The sequence below is a fragment of the Rhipicephalus microplus genome, unplaced genomic scaffold, assembly GCF_043290135.1.
Source record: "Rhipicephalus microplus isolate Deutch F79 unplaced genomic scaffold, USDA_Rmic scaffold_168, whole genome shotgun sequence".
Lineage (NCBI taxonomy): Eukaryota > Metazoa > Arthropoda > Arachnida > Ixodida > Ixodidae > Rhipicephalus > Rhipicephalus microplus.
The window spans coordinates 280,738-295,673 of NW_027464739.1; the positions used below are offsets into that span (position 1 = coordinate 280,738).

Below are 14,936 nucleotides of genomic sequence, written 5' to 3' on the forward strand. Positions count from 1 at the left end.
TTGAGGAAATTATCATTACTGTTTCGGAGGAAAGCTAGAAGTGTGTATACGATGTGTATGCATGTGCGATGTGTATTGTTATGCCAGCGAGTCCTCGTCAAACGTCCGTGCCTCTGAAACAGGCAATCTGGGTCAAGGCCAGCCCGCACTCCGCCGGGCGCGAACAACTCCACGGCGTGAACACGCGCGGCGCATCTCTGGCCCACGTGCATTGAGTCAGTTGCGCACGTGACAGCGAGCCGGCGTCCTCATGTCTGGTGGCCTGACGCATCGCGCGGCGAACCCCATTGGAGGAGCCTGCTCGGAAGACCAGCGGCGCTTCTGATTGGACATTTTAGTTGGGCCCGGTGTAAATAAAAGAAGCCCTGCGGCGCGTCGCGATCGGAGGTCCTAGGAGAGGAGTCCCCGTGTCGGAGGGCCGATATGTGTTTGAGTCAGCGGTTTTAGGCGAAAGGCTGACCTATGTGTTAGAGAGAGGAGCTCGGCTCTTCGAGTCTTTGTCGGCCCCAGTGCCGAAGTTGTAACGCCTCTGTAAATATGCTGTACATAAACCTTGTTTAACTCACCGTCGTCTCGTCCGCTCGTCTTATCAGCTCTGCGCAGAAGCAGTCGCGAGCTGATAAACATACGCTACCAAACGGCTGGTGACCTTCCCGGCGGAGTCGAAAGCAGTGGCGCCTCCGGGACCGCGTCGGCGTTGCCGTCTTTCGCAACAGTGGTGGCTTCGGTGGGATCGGTCCGCCTTCGCAACAGTGGTGGCTTCGGCGGGATCGGTCCGTCGTTTCTCAACAGTGGTTGGCAGCTGCGGGATCGGCCGGCGTCAGCGACATCGATGCGGTGAGTGCCCGATGTTTTCCCCTCAGTTCACCAGACTACTCTAGCTCAGGTTGTAGTAGTTTAGAGAAGGGCTGTGTGAAGCATTGAAGTGAGCTTTGATCGTTTCAAGCCAAGTCGAAGCGCTTTGAAACCAAAGTTAATGCGGAGGGGGTAAACACAGAAGTGTGAAAAATTGCTTGCGCGTCTTGCTAGTAGGCTTATAGTGGGTACGGCAAGTAGATTTTAACAGGGTCAAACAGCAAGAGGCTAGTGTGAACGATGGAGAACCTTAAAGTGAAGGAACTCATCGAAATTTGTGAGGAACTCGGCATTACTTTGGGCCGTGCGAAACGAAAGCAAGCGATCCTTGAGATCATGAAGGATGAGGGAGTGTCGGCTGAGGAAGTCGATGAGGCCTGGGTGGATATTAAAGCACGCCGTGAGGAGGCTGAAAGGCGAGAAGTAGAAGCTCGCGAAGAAGCTGAAAGGCACGAACGTCGCGAGGAGGCCGAGAGACAAGAGCGCCTAGAGTTGAAACGACTAGAATTGGCAATCCTACAGTGTTCGCAGGCGCCTAGCGTAGCTTCTCCGACGATTCAGGTCAGCGGTTTTAGAATTCGGGACCAACTGCCACCGTTCGTAGTAGGCGAGGACATGGCGAAGTACCTCGTCAAGTTTGAACACGTCTGTGAGCGAAACGCTTTGGAGCGGTCTCTTTGGGCGCAGAACCTGTTAGCTCTTCTTCCCGGCGAAGTGTCCGACGCATTAACTTGCTTGTCTAGGGAAGCGTTTGAGAGCTATGACGAGGTTAAGGAAGTGCTCTTGAGACGTTACAAGTTGTCACCCGAGGCTTTCAGGCAAAGGTTCCGGTATGCTGAAAAGGGGAATGAGTCACATGTTGACTTCGCGTTTCGTCTTAAGGCCGATTTAATCGAATGGCTCAAGGGCGAAGGTGTTTATGACGACCGCGATAAAGTGGTGGAATGCGTTGCATTGGAGCAATTCTACCGCTGCATCGAGGATAATGTCAGGCTTTGGCTGCAGGACAGACTTGGTGAAGTAAAGCTAAACAAGGCAGCAGAGTTAGCTGAGGAGTATTATACTCGCCGAAAGTTGCACAGCAGGGCAGTGCGCGTTGAAAAGGATGAGAGAAAAGAGGGCTTTTCAAAGAAACCTGATCAACGAAGACCCGTTCCGCACCGTAATTTCAAAAAGGACCCGTCTCCTACGAAGGACAGTGTAGGGGAAGGGCAAACAGAAGCGGAGAAATCGACTGAGGTTTCTACCACACAGGCATTTGAATCGGAAAACAAACGGAGGCCGCTAATCTGCTACAACTGCAAAAAGGAAGGGCACATCGCGAGAAACTGTCAGGAAAAGTTTGCCTTCGCAACGATCCGAGAATCAGAAAAAAACATTCGGTTGTTGGAGCCGTATCTTCAAGAAATTAGGGTCAATGAGAAAACGTGCCGAGCACTTAGAGACTCAGCGGCAACCATGGACGTTGTCCATCCTTCATTGGTGTCTCCGGATGACTTCACTGGAGAATGCGCGTGGATCAGGCAAGTCGCCGAGGAGCAGAGTGTTCGCTTACCAATCGCCACCGTTGTCATTGAAGGCCCGTTCGGTAAGCTTTGCACCGAAGCGGCTGTGTCTGCCGCGCTGAATGGTCGTTTTTCTTATCTTTTCTCCAACAACTCGGAGCAGCTTCTCAAAGAGCAGGGCAAATCGTTCTTCCCCAACTTAGCGTGCATGGCTCCCACGCGATCGCAAGCGCGAAAGCTTTCGCGGAAGCTTGACTTGGTTCCATGCGGTGAACTCTCAAGTGACCTTGTCGGCGGGTCGACGGAACCCCAGAAAGGAAATTTTCCGCATGAGTCATGTGAGCAGTCACGCGAGCGGCCCGTCGCGGGAGCGGCCGGCGCGGTATGCGCTGGGGGAGACGACGTGGCGCCATTGAGTCAGAGCGAGAGGGTTGCAACGCTCTCGCCTGTAGCGGAAAGTTGGAGCGAGCTGCCGAGAGTTGATCGAGAGACGCTCATTCGAGGGCAGAGTGAGGATCTCTCGATTGAAGCGCTCGTGGAAAGCCAGAAAAACGCGGCAAAAGTGCTGTCGAAGGAGCACTACGAGAAATCGGGGAAGAAGCGTGCTTTTGAAGTTGATAATCAGGTAACGCTGCTGCAGCCGTCCAAGAGGAACAAGCTTGAGGTTGATTGGGAAGGGCCCGCAAAAGTAGTATCGAAGCTTTCTGATACCAATTGTGAAGAGAAATTAGGAAGGCGGCCGAACAAAATTTATCACAGTAACTTGAAAGCAGTCGTAAATTTACTCTTAAGTGCTTCAGAGGAAGAGGAAGCAGAAATTTTGAGTTCTAGTGAGGTAATTGAAGGGGGATCGAAAGTAATCCGGGAGCAGATAAACCTAGAGCCTAGCGTAAGTGAAGGAGGACCTGAGAAAGAGGACCTGAGAAAGATTGTTTCCGAGTTTGGGTATGTGTTGTCGGACCGTCCCGGAGACACGACGGTGATCGAACACGATATCGAGCTAAGCGGTGAGGAGTCAATCAGTAGCAAGCCGTATCGTTGTTCCCCTGTGCAACGTCGAAAGTGTGAGCCGCTCTTGGTGCCGCATAGGTATCGTCGCCTAAAAGTGGCCAGTTACTGAAGTGGGGCATGTTGCTCCACAGCGCAACTTTGACGTTCGCTAAAGAAAAAAAAAAGAAAAGGTAAACGCTAATGCAGGTGCATTGAGCAGTGCGTTCCAGCTAGTAACTTCTCAACCCTTCGGTTTCTGGCTGGCGATTCGGGGCAAAATTTTGACCTCATCACGACCTGGGCTGAGCGCTCTCGTTCAGAGTGATCTCAAGGGGCCAACTTTATGTGGTATTCTAATTCGTTGCGGGGTTGTAATTGTGAAAAATTCAAGTTCTTACTTTAGGAGTCTTTTGTCCCACATGTGCCTCTTGATGTAGAGGGAACGAAATTCCGATAGACACGTAGATAGGTATTTGTTGTTCTATACTTTGTCTGGTGTTCTGTTGGGTGACCGAGGGCACTTGCTTGTGTCGTGTGTTGTCTGTTGTCGAACCGTTCTTAGCAAGTTGCAGAACCATCGACAAGTGCTGAAACCGAAGATGGTCAGAAGAGACGAGTGAAGCTGGTCAGCAAGTTGTGGCGACAAGCCAGTGGGGCTGGGATCCGTCGTCAATGATGGGATGTGTTCCCGGAACAGTCTGGAGCTGTATTCTCCCCATGGCCCTGGAGGCGAACCTGGAGGGACCTGGCGAACGAGCGCACCTGACATCCGAGCCCCGTGGAAGCAGCTCGTCTTTCCGGTGCATTGTCTGGCGGCGGGGGTGCTGTTATGCCAGCGAGTCCTCGTCAAACGTCCGTGCCTCTGAAACAGGCAATCTGGGTCAAGGCCAGCCCGCACTCCGCCGGGCGCGAACAACTCCACGGCGTGAACACGCGCGGCGCATCTCTGGCCCACGTGCATTGAGTCAGTTGCGCACGTGACAGCGAGCCGGCGTCCTCATGTCTGGTGGCCTGACGCATCGCGCGGCGAACCCCATTGGAGGAGCCTGCTCGGAAGACCAGCGGCGCTTCTGATTGGACATTTTAGTTGGGCCCGGTGTAAATAAAAGAAGCCCTGCGGCGCGTCGCGATCGGAGGTCCTAGGAGAGGAGTCCCCGTGTCGGAGGGCCGATATGTGTTTGAGTCAGCGGTTTTAGGCGAAAGGCTGACCTATGTGTTAGAGAGAGGAGCTCGGCTCTTCGAGTCTTTGTCGGCCCCAGTGCCGAAGTTGTAACGCCTCTGTAAATATGCTGTACATAAACCTTGTTTAACTCACCGTCGTCTCGTCCGCTCGTCTTATCAGCTCTGCGCAGAAGCAGTCGCGAGCTGATAAACATACGCTACCAAACGGCTGGTGACCTTCCCGGCGGAGTCGAAAGCAGTGGCGCCATCGGGACCGTGTTGGCGTCGCCTTTCGCAACAGTATGTATGTATGTGTGTAGAAGTGTGTATGTATGTGCCAAGCTATTTCCGCTTTTCGAATTCACCCGTTTCGCAACGAAAAATAAAAAAGCCTCTAGAAAATGGGGTTTGGTTGGTGTTTCTGTTTACAGTTGCAGTGGCAAGCGAAGGCATTTTTATTTCACATCTTCACGCGGCGTCTGAACCTGAAGACGCGTGCTCTCGCCACGTCTACGCATCTACACTATTCCCCATCACAAATTAAAATCGCAAAGAACGCCACAGGACCCACTCCGCACACACCTGCTGTACGGTGGAGCGGCAAAGCCCCGATGTGCTTTTCCTATGTCCACTGACCTTTGGGGTTTGACGTCCCAAAACCACCATATGATTATGGGAAAATTTCGACCACCTGGGGTTCTTTCACGTGCACCCTAATCTGAGCACAGGGAAATGCAGCCGCCGCGGCCGGGATTCGATCCCACCACCTGCGGGTCAGCAGCCGAGTACCTTACGGCCATCAGACCACCACGGCGGGCATCGCCTTGTTGATCAAACACTTCATTTCTGAACACCATCTCATACCAGCTCATCCACCGTTGGCTCTCGTTAATTACAACGAACATCCTCGCACGCTCACCTCAATGGAATTGCCAGTTGCTGGAAGTTCCAAGGAAATTGCGCACTAGACGTACGGACGCACCACGCACGTACCTGAAGCGACGTGGACCCCAGGACGCGTGAGATCACGCCCCGGGCGCGCTTTGCCTCCGTACCCACTCGTCACTCCTCACAGCTTCACTAAGCCGAGTATGTAGAAGTCGAAGAAGCAGAACAACAAACCAGCCAATCCCCCACAGTGGGTGTGAGCCACAAGTGAAGGTCAACAAAAACAAGCAACACCAGCGAGCGCAGTGACGAAGCTATCGTAATGGGGCGAAATAATCCACGAATATGGCTGCACGTTGACGCACGGTCGCATTTGTGCAACCACCCGTGTCTCCCGAAGACCGTCTGTCGCGAGTCTTCGACGAAAAGCGCAGGCGAGTACTTCTCCACTGATTTCCGCGACCACTTGACGACCGCCTTCGGCCGCCTCATGTCCGTCCGGCACGATCGACGGAGCGCCGCACCAGCGCCTCGTACACGCCACCATAGCACTCCTACCCCTCGGAATCAGCAAAACTCGGACGTTTTCGACCACGACAGACAGAACCTGCCGGCCCGTTGAACGCTTGAACGACATCGCAGCGGCAAGTCGCACACTCACGTTCCGTCACCCTCTGCCACATGATCCTTCATTCACCGGCTTCACAACCAACCCACGCGGTAGACGTTTCGCACGCATTCCCGGGTCTGCCTTTCACGGCAGGACCTTCGTCGACCTCGGTGCGGTGTTCCGACACGTCGGAACTTGCAAGGCATATGTTGAGCGTGCTGAAGCAGCCAAAGGCACCACCTTTTCACCTTTTTGCCGATGATTGTGGGCGTCGTTGCAGAGGCGTTGCTTGGGCAGCCGGCGTAGAAGCCATGTTGGATGGGTGACGTATTCACATTTTGCACAATCATTTTTTTTTTTTTTTCCTTCCAGACTTTGGTGCTCGAGTTGGACATGTACACTATGCATCAGTTTTTAAAACAAGTGCTGTAGCATCTCTCGCGACATGCCTGATAATGTTCGCCGGCAAGCATTTGGTGTGACGTCATGGGCGCATAGAGAGTACGCATGCAAGCAAGCACGCGTGGCTTCGACCTCTGGGAAAAAGAAGGTTTCAGTTTTAACATGTTTGTAAGCGAAACTAGAAACTTCAAGCGGACTGGGGATAAAAGCAATGCCGTGAAGCCAGCGCTGCCGCTGTCGGTGCACAATGCTGGTTGTGCATGGGTGGACGTCGGAATTGCTTTGCTACTGTTTGCCCGGCTTTTGGCCAGAACTAAGTACGAGGTGTGAAAGAATGGATTTTAATTACGTGCTAATGAATTGCATCGCTTCTCGGCCTTTTGGCTAAGATCAAAGTGTCGAGTTAGCTGTCTCTACGAGTTCTCGCGCGAGTCCCGGGGTCACGTCACGTCGGCGTCGGCCCCCGGGCCCTCTCGGAGTCGAGTTCCAAAGCCAGTGCAAGCCCTTCGCCGCCGCCGCCTCGTGCACGCGGCTGCCACCCTTGGGTTTCGGGCCTTCCCGCCCGGAGACCCTCTACATGCCAGGTCAAGCCAGGCCCCCGGTCCGCCCCTGCTGCCCCGGAGCTCCTAGCTGCGACCCCTGCCACCACCAGACCTTAAGCGGCCCCCGCCTCGGCTGAGCCGCCGCATACCAGTGTGCAGCTCGTCTGCACGTCACGAGTCGTCCCAGAGCCTCGCCCCCCCCGGCAGCTTGCGGGATCCGCCTACCAGCATGGCCATGCCATTTGAGCTCCCGGTAAGGGAGAATTGTTTTATGTTCTCGGCGCCCGAGGGCGACGTCTCTGTTGACGATTTGATTGACGCGGTCGAAAGAACCGCCGGTGACGACAGTGTGTTTGTGCTCCAGCACATGGGGGGAGCAAAATTCCTAGTGTGCACGCGGAACGCCAGTCAGGCGACGAGGCTAATGGTGGCAGAGGGGTTTGAAGTTAACAGCGTGAAGGTGCCGGTAGAGGCAGTCGGGCCGCCGGTGACGTACGTGAACGTCTACCGTTATCCGGCTTTCCTGCCCGACGAGGTCCTCAGTAACGCTTTAGCCCAGTTTGGCAAGGTTAAGAGCATCTCCTTTGCCACCTTACCCTCTCGCCAGACTAAGTTGAACGGGGTCAGGTTAGTTAAGATAGAAATGAGCCGCCCCGTTCCTAACTTTTTGACAATCGCTGGGCACAGAGTAATGTGCGAATACCGGGGGATGCGGCGCGTGTGCGCGCGCTGTGGCGAGTCTGGGCATATGGCAACCGCGTGTACCACCGCCTATTGTAAACGATGTAGCTCTTTCGGCCACGAGACGGAGGGTTGTAGTGCAGAATGTAAGCGCTGCGGTGGTCAGCACGGTACCGCGGAGTGCTTCCGCAGGCGCTCCTACGCGTCGGCAGCCCGCGGTTTCCCTTCCTTGCCTGACCGCGCTACAGCCCCTTCCCAGTTACGCAGCCCCGCTTCACCAAGGGCAGTTGGCTCCTCCTCGCGCCTGCAGGTGCTCTCGCCCAAGTCGTCATCCCGCACGACTACGAAGGGCCCCCTTTCTGAGGAGCGCGATACGAGCTCTGACCAGGTCACAGACAGCGGCGGAACTACCACCTTGACCGCAACGGTGGAGGAGACGCGGATGAAGGCTTCTACCGCGCCCGCCTCATCCTCCGACACGGAATCGAGCGATTTTGAAACCGTGTCGACTCCATCGTCACCCCTCGCGTCACCCGCACACCCGCTGGGCGAGGTTGTTTGCCAAAGTTTGCCTGTTGCACCGGAAGCGTCGCCCGATGCCCCTGTGCTGGATGCGGCAAGTTCCCCCGACCCGAAAGCACCCGCGAACGCGCTGGCCCCAGTGACCTCCGAGGACCTGAAACCCCAAGCCCAAGACCCCGCCCGGGACGAGGTACCCATAGTAAGCCGCGGGTTTTACATGCTTCCCGGCGATCGTGACGGCGACAGGACCACCCTTCTCCCTCCCTCCGTTCCCTCAGCGCTACGCCCAAATACGACGGCGGACCAATCGGCACCCGGCCGCGAGCAGCGAACCCGCTCGCGCTCCCGAAGGCGGAAAGACGACGTTGAGACCGCCCGCCACAGGACTCCTAGCAAGGAGCCAAGGCAGCGCCGACCCGGGCCTGAAGGGCGGAGCAGCGACAGCGATGCTCCCCCGCACGCAAAAGCGAAGAAGCTCGACACAAACAGCGCCGGCAAAGGGGACCCCCCCCCCCAAACCTGCTGGCCCCCAACATTGAGTATGCGCCCGATCTCTGCCCTCGCCGGCTGCGTAGCTTCCCTCTCCTCACCCGCTCTCTCGCAGCCTCCTCCTTTCCTTCGGCGCCGTATGTTTCCCCCTCTCCGTAGCGCCGGCGCGCGCTGCTTCCTCCTTTCCCCCTCCGCACTCCGTCTGTCGTTACGTCACGCTAGCCGATGACGCCACTGCGATTTGCAACTTGGAACGTTCGCGGGTTTCGCAACCGAGTCAAGCAAAGCGCTGTGGTGTCGTTCGCCAAGAACCAGGGCATCGACCTTCTGTTCGTGCAGGAAGCCAACTTTAGGACCCCTCTCGACGTGACCCTTTTCCGTCGTAACTGTCAGGTCGAAGGGTTTTTTTCCCTGACGAATGCCAAGGCGTGTGGCGTCGGCGTGATTTTCGTCTCGGGCCGTTACCGGGAAAAGGCGCATTGCGTGTTCGGAGCAGACGGACGAACCCTCCTACTCGACTTATTTATCGACGGGAGGAAGTTTCGATTCACTAACGTCTACGCACCCGTCACGCGTTCGGACACCAATCGGTTCTTCCGGGACCTGCACGCCTACCTTCTCGAGCCCCTTCCCCACGTGGTCCTCGGCGACTTTAACTGCGTCGTCGACACCACGAGGGATGTAAGAGGCCCGGGGCGCGGTGGCTCATCCTACCACGCCAAGGAGCTCACCAAGATTCTACGACACCTCATGCTCACGGACGCCTGGGTCCACCACCACGGTGATGACTTTGTACCAACCCGCACGTCAAGACACACAGAGAGCCGGCTAGACCGCATTTATGTTCCAGACATGCTGCTTCCCCTTGTCATCTCGTGCGAGGTCCTCGCTCTGCCGAACACCCTGGTGAAGTCATCGGACCACGCCCCAGTGGTAGTAACCGTGAAAGCGAAGCCGGGTGCCCGGCGGCGTGACGCAGCCTGGCGCCTCGACCCCGTGATCTTGCAAGACGATGAGTGCGTCGCGCGCATTAGGTCTCGGCTGGAAAGTTCGCTCCTGACTTCCCCCTGCGCATCCCCGGCCGATTGGGACGACCTGAAGGCGACGTGGCGGGAACTCCTGCAGCAGGAGGGTAGCGCACGGAAGAAGCGTTTAACAGCAAGACTGAATGAGATCCTACGCAGAATCAGGATTATCCAAAGTGCTGACGCTCTCACGACTTGCACTCGCGACTACTTGGACTCACTCATGGTCCAACACGACAGGCTGCTCAGTGCGACCGCCAAGGGAACCCGAGCGGCGCGAGCCGTCCCGGGCGATCCGTCGGACGCGGACTTGCGCGAGGTCAGTGGGAACGGGTCGCTGCGCATCTCGGAAGTGTTGCGCCCCGACGGCACACTTACTTCAGACCCGGTAGAGATCGAGGCCACATTTCGCGACCACTTCAAGGTGGCCTTTAGCGAACCCGACCCGAGCGAAGTGCAGCCCGACCCCGCCCTCGACAAGGCCTTATTCAAGAACCTCCGACGCCTCGAAGTCGACGAATGCGAGACCCTATGCGCTCCCGCTTCACTCGACGAACTCCGCCAGGCAATCAGGTCAATGTCGCCCAACTCGGCGCCAGGCATCGATGGCCTGACAGCGGGGTTCTACATGACCTTTTTTGACGTCCTTGGCGCCCCCCTTCTGCATATCGTCAACCTGGTACTGGGGGAGCGTGCAAAGCCGGCCTCCTTCGGTGCGGGACGGATCGTCCTGATCCTTAAAGACGGTGCGCCCCCGAACGACCCGTCATCTTGGCGCCCGATCACCCTACTTAATGTAGATTATAAGATCGTGGCGGCCATAGTAAACAACAGAACGAAGGTTTTCCTGCCGGACTTGATCGCTCCGCACCAGTCCTGCGCTGTCCCTGGCCGCTCTATGTACACCAACCTAACGTTGACCAGGGATGTGTTCGAGTATGCCTCCTACAAGCGAGTCGCTGGGGCCTTCCTCTCCCTGGACCAGGCTAAGGCCTTTGACAGGGTGAGGCACTCCTACCTGCTTGGAACGCTGGCCGAGTTTGGTTTCCCGGAAGAGTTCGTCGCGGTCATCGCGCTCCTTTACCAGGACCTGCAGTGCTGCGTAGCTGTGAACGGTGCCACGACCGACTCTTTCCCGTACACAAGAGGTATCAGGCAGGGGTGCCCGTTAGGCCCGACCCTCTTCGTCCTTTCCATCGAGCCACTCATAACATCTGTGGCCAGCGACGAACGCATCAGGGGCCTGCCACTAACGGGCCTGGAGGAGTTGAAGATCCTGGCCTTCGCGGACGACCTCTCACTCTTTCTAAGAGATGCACGCAGTCTCGTTCGCTTCCGCCAGGTATTCAGCACCTATGCCGCCGCATCGGGAGCAAGGCTAAACGAAGCCAAGAGTAAGGCCTTGCTCTTTGGCCCTTTTCCGGCTGAGGCTATTGGGACGATCGAGGCTGTCTCTGCTGTGAAAGTCCTGGGAGTGCTATTCACCTGCGAGGGTGTGGCGGCATCCACCTGGCGTAGAGTGATAGACAGGGCCCACCTACTTATTGAACGCGCCAAGCTCTCCGACCTTACCCTGCGTGACAAAGCCGTAGCGGTGAAGACCAGCATCTGCGCCCTCGCCTCCCACGTTAGCCGAGTGACCACCATGCCCACCAGAATTGCGAACCACCTCAACCAGCTCATAACAGCTTTTATGTGGGATGGCAACCCCCCGCCAGTCAAGCGCCACCTTCTGCAGCTCGCACCGAGCGAGGGAGGACTTGGCCTCCCCCATGTCCAGACCACGAGCAAGATCCTCGCCTTGAAGACCGCCCGTGCGCTAGCGCAGAAGAGCGACTATGCGGGCAGGGGTTTACTCCTCTACTGGAGCAGCGCGGGCAACGACTGGCTTGAAGCGGGAGGTCACTCCGGACCCTTTGCCGAGTCGCCCTCCCCCTTTTATAGGGTGGCGGCAGCGACTATGCGTATGCTCGCAAAGGAGGTCCCTGGATGCGAGATCGAGTCCGACCCGCCAGCCAGACTGGTCGAGACACTCACGGCCCACCAGCTCGACGAAGACGACAAGCGACGTGCCAGGCGAGCGATGCGAGAAATCGCCACGTTCAGTCGAGACACCCCCCGTGAGGTCCAAGACTTCCTTTGGAAACGGGCGTGGAACGTCCTCCCCACGAGGCAAAGGTTACACCATTTCGGCATCGTTCCCGACGCCCGCTGCCCGAACTGCCGAGAGACAGAAACACAAGACCACGCGCTCCTAAACTGCCCTGCTGCGAGACCCGTATGGCGCATGATTGCGCAGTGCTTCGGCATCCGCCCTCCGCCAAACCACAGACGCAACAAGGGCACCTTCGCGCGAGTGGTCTTTGCCCTCACTCTCTTTGTGATATGGCAGCGCCGTTCGCTAGCAGAAGCGAGGAGGAAGCCCGTTAGAGCCGCGTACCCCACAGTGAGCCGAATCAAGCGATTGGTGTGGGCGCACCTCTCGGAGGAGTTGGAGGCTAGTGGCGAGGAATCCTTCCTCCGGCGCTGGCACACCAGATTTTTCTTCTTGCGCAATGGTAAATTAGTGTCCCCCCTAATCCCCTATTAACTACCCCCCAACTCTGTAACCAAGCGGGGCCACCCCCCCCCCCCTTATAGCACAAGCACAGACATGTAGCCCTTCCCTCAGTCGTAGTTACACTGATATTAAGGCGTGCTCCATGCACGAGGTTTCTTCTGGCCCCCCTGTTAACCGCCCCCCCCCCCCGTAGTGTTTATGTTTGTTTGCGGGAGTGCCGCTTATCTTTGTATAAAGTTTCTTTTCGGCATGTAAATACGTAATAGATCATGTGCTTTCATTTCGCTGTATCCATTGTTTATGTAAATAGGTTTTTGTATATTATATGATTTACTGTACAATACAGCTGTGTTCTTCTTGTGGCCAAATTGGGTCAAGTGCTGTTTTGAGTGTCATTACAGCCGAATTCCTGGCTGAGTATTTGTAAATATTTCTGTTCTGTTGCCGAATGTGTTGAGAGTCTAAATAAACTTCTCTTTGTTGTAGTATCTGTTCTTATCAGCTTAATATCTGATACGGATCCTATTTGGATCCAAGATATTAAACTTATTTTTGTGATGCGGCGGAGTGCTTGAAGCTTGCTTCACCTCCGCCACGGGTTGGCCCGGTATTGCACTACCTCCGGGATCGGCCCACTCACCCCCTGCGGGGTGAGTTCGACAATAAATTCAATGATAGAAGGAGTGTTCGGATTTACCCATGATACCGGGGTAAACGGCGTGGGTGCGTCGAGTGTCCGAGACGGTGGCGGCACGCCGCCCCGGCTGACGCGGTATTCGCGTGCAGGGAGTGCGCTAGCTGTGTTTACACTTACGATTGCTCTGGGAAAATAAATGCTTCCGTGTGTATTTCATATATGGAGGGTCTCTTTTATTTTGTTATGTTCACACGTACATACTCAAGTTTCTTATTTTTTTTAACATTCCTACTCATATTAATAAAACTATTGAGGAAATTATCATTACTGTTTCGGAGGAAAGCTAGAAGTGTGTATACGATGTGTATGCATGTGCGATGTGTATGTATGTATGTGTGTAGAAGTGTGTATGTATGTGCCAAGCTATTTCCGCTTTTCGAATTCACCCGTTTCGCAACGAAAAATAAAAAAGCCTCTAGAAAATGGGGTTTGGTTGGTGTTTCTGTTTACAGTTGCAGTGGCAAGCGAAGGCATTTTTATTTCACATCTTCACGCGGCGTCTGAACCTGAAGACGCGTGCTCTCGCCACGTCTACGCATCTACACTATTCCCCATCACAAATTAAAATCGCAAAGAACGCCACAGGACCCACTCCGCACACACCTGCTGTACGGTGGAGCGGCAAAGCCCCGATGTGCTTTTCCTATGTCCACTGACCTTTGGGGTTTGACGTCCCAAAACCACCATATGATTATGGGAAAATTTCGACCACCTGGGGTTCTTTCACGTGCACCCTAATCTGAGCACAGGGAAATGCAGCCGCCGCGGCCGGGATTCGATCCCACCACCTGCGGGTCAGCAGCCGAGTACCTTACGGCCATCAGACCACCACGGCGGGCATCGCCTTGTTGATCAAACACTTCATTTCTGAACACCATCTCATACCAGCTCATCCACCGTTGGCTCTCGTTAATTACAACGAACATCCTCGCACGCTCACCTCAATGGAATTGCCAGTTGCTGGAAGTTCCAAGGAAATTGCGCACTAGACGTACGGACGCACCACGCACGTACCTGAAGCGACGTGGACCCCAGGACGCGTGAGATCACGCCCCGGGCGCGCTTTGCCTCCGTACCCACTCGTCACTCCTCACAGCTTCACTAAGCCGAGTATGTAGAAGTCGAAGAAGCAGAACAACAAACCAGCCAATCCCCCACAGTGGGTGTGAGCCACAAGTGAAGGTCAACAAAAACAAGCAACACCAGCGAGCGCAGTGACGAAGCTATCGTAATGGGGCGAAATAATCCACGAATATGGCTGCACGTTGACGCACGGTCGCATTTGTGCAACCACCCGTGTCTCCCGAAGACCGTCTGTCGCGAGTCTTCGACGAAAAGCGCAGGCGAGTACTTCTCCACTGATTTCCGCGACCACTTGACGACCGCCTTCGGCCGCCTCATGTCCGTCCGGCACGATCGACGGAGCGCCGCACCAGCGCCTCGTACACGCCACCATAGCACTCCTACCCCTCGGAATCAGCAAAACTCGGACGTTTTCGACCACGACAGACAGAACCTGCCGGCCCGTTGAACGCTTGAACGACATCGCAGCGGCAAGTCGCACACTCACGTTCCGTCACCCTCTGCCACATGATCCTTCATTCACCGGCTTCACAACCAACCCACGCGGTAGACGTTTCGCACGCATTCCCGGGTCTGCCTTTCACGGCAGGACCTTCGTCGACCTCGGTGCGGTGTTCCGACACGTCGGAACTTGCAAGGCATATGTTGAGCGTGCTGAAGCAGCCAAAGGCACCACCTTTTCACCTTTTTGCCGATGATTGTGGGCGTCGTTGCAGAGGCGTTGCTTGGGCAGCCGGCGTAGAAGCCATGTTGGATGGGTGACGTATTCACATTTTGCACAATCATTTTTTTTTTTTTTTCCTTCCAGACTTTGGTGCTCGAGTTGGACATGTACACTATGCATCAGTTTTTAAAACAAGTGCTGTAGCATCTCTCGCGACATGCCTGATAATGTTCGCCGGCAAGCATTTGGTGTGACGTCATGG

General features: G+C 55.6%; 1 pseudogene; it reads left to right on the forward strand.

Moving 5' to 3' along the window:
- Positions 1-12,699: 12,699 nt before the first annotated feature.
- On the forward strand, positions 12,700-12,871 carry LOC142791472 (U2 spliceosomal RNA; annotated as a pseudogene).
- Positions 12,872-14,936: the final 2,065 nt, after the last annotated feature.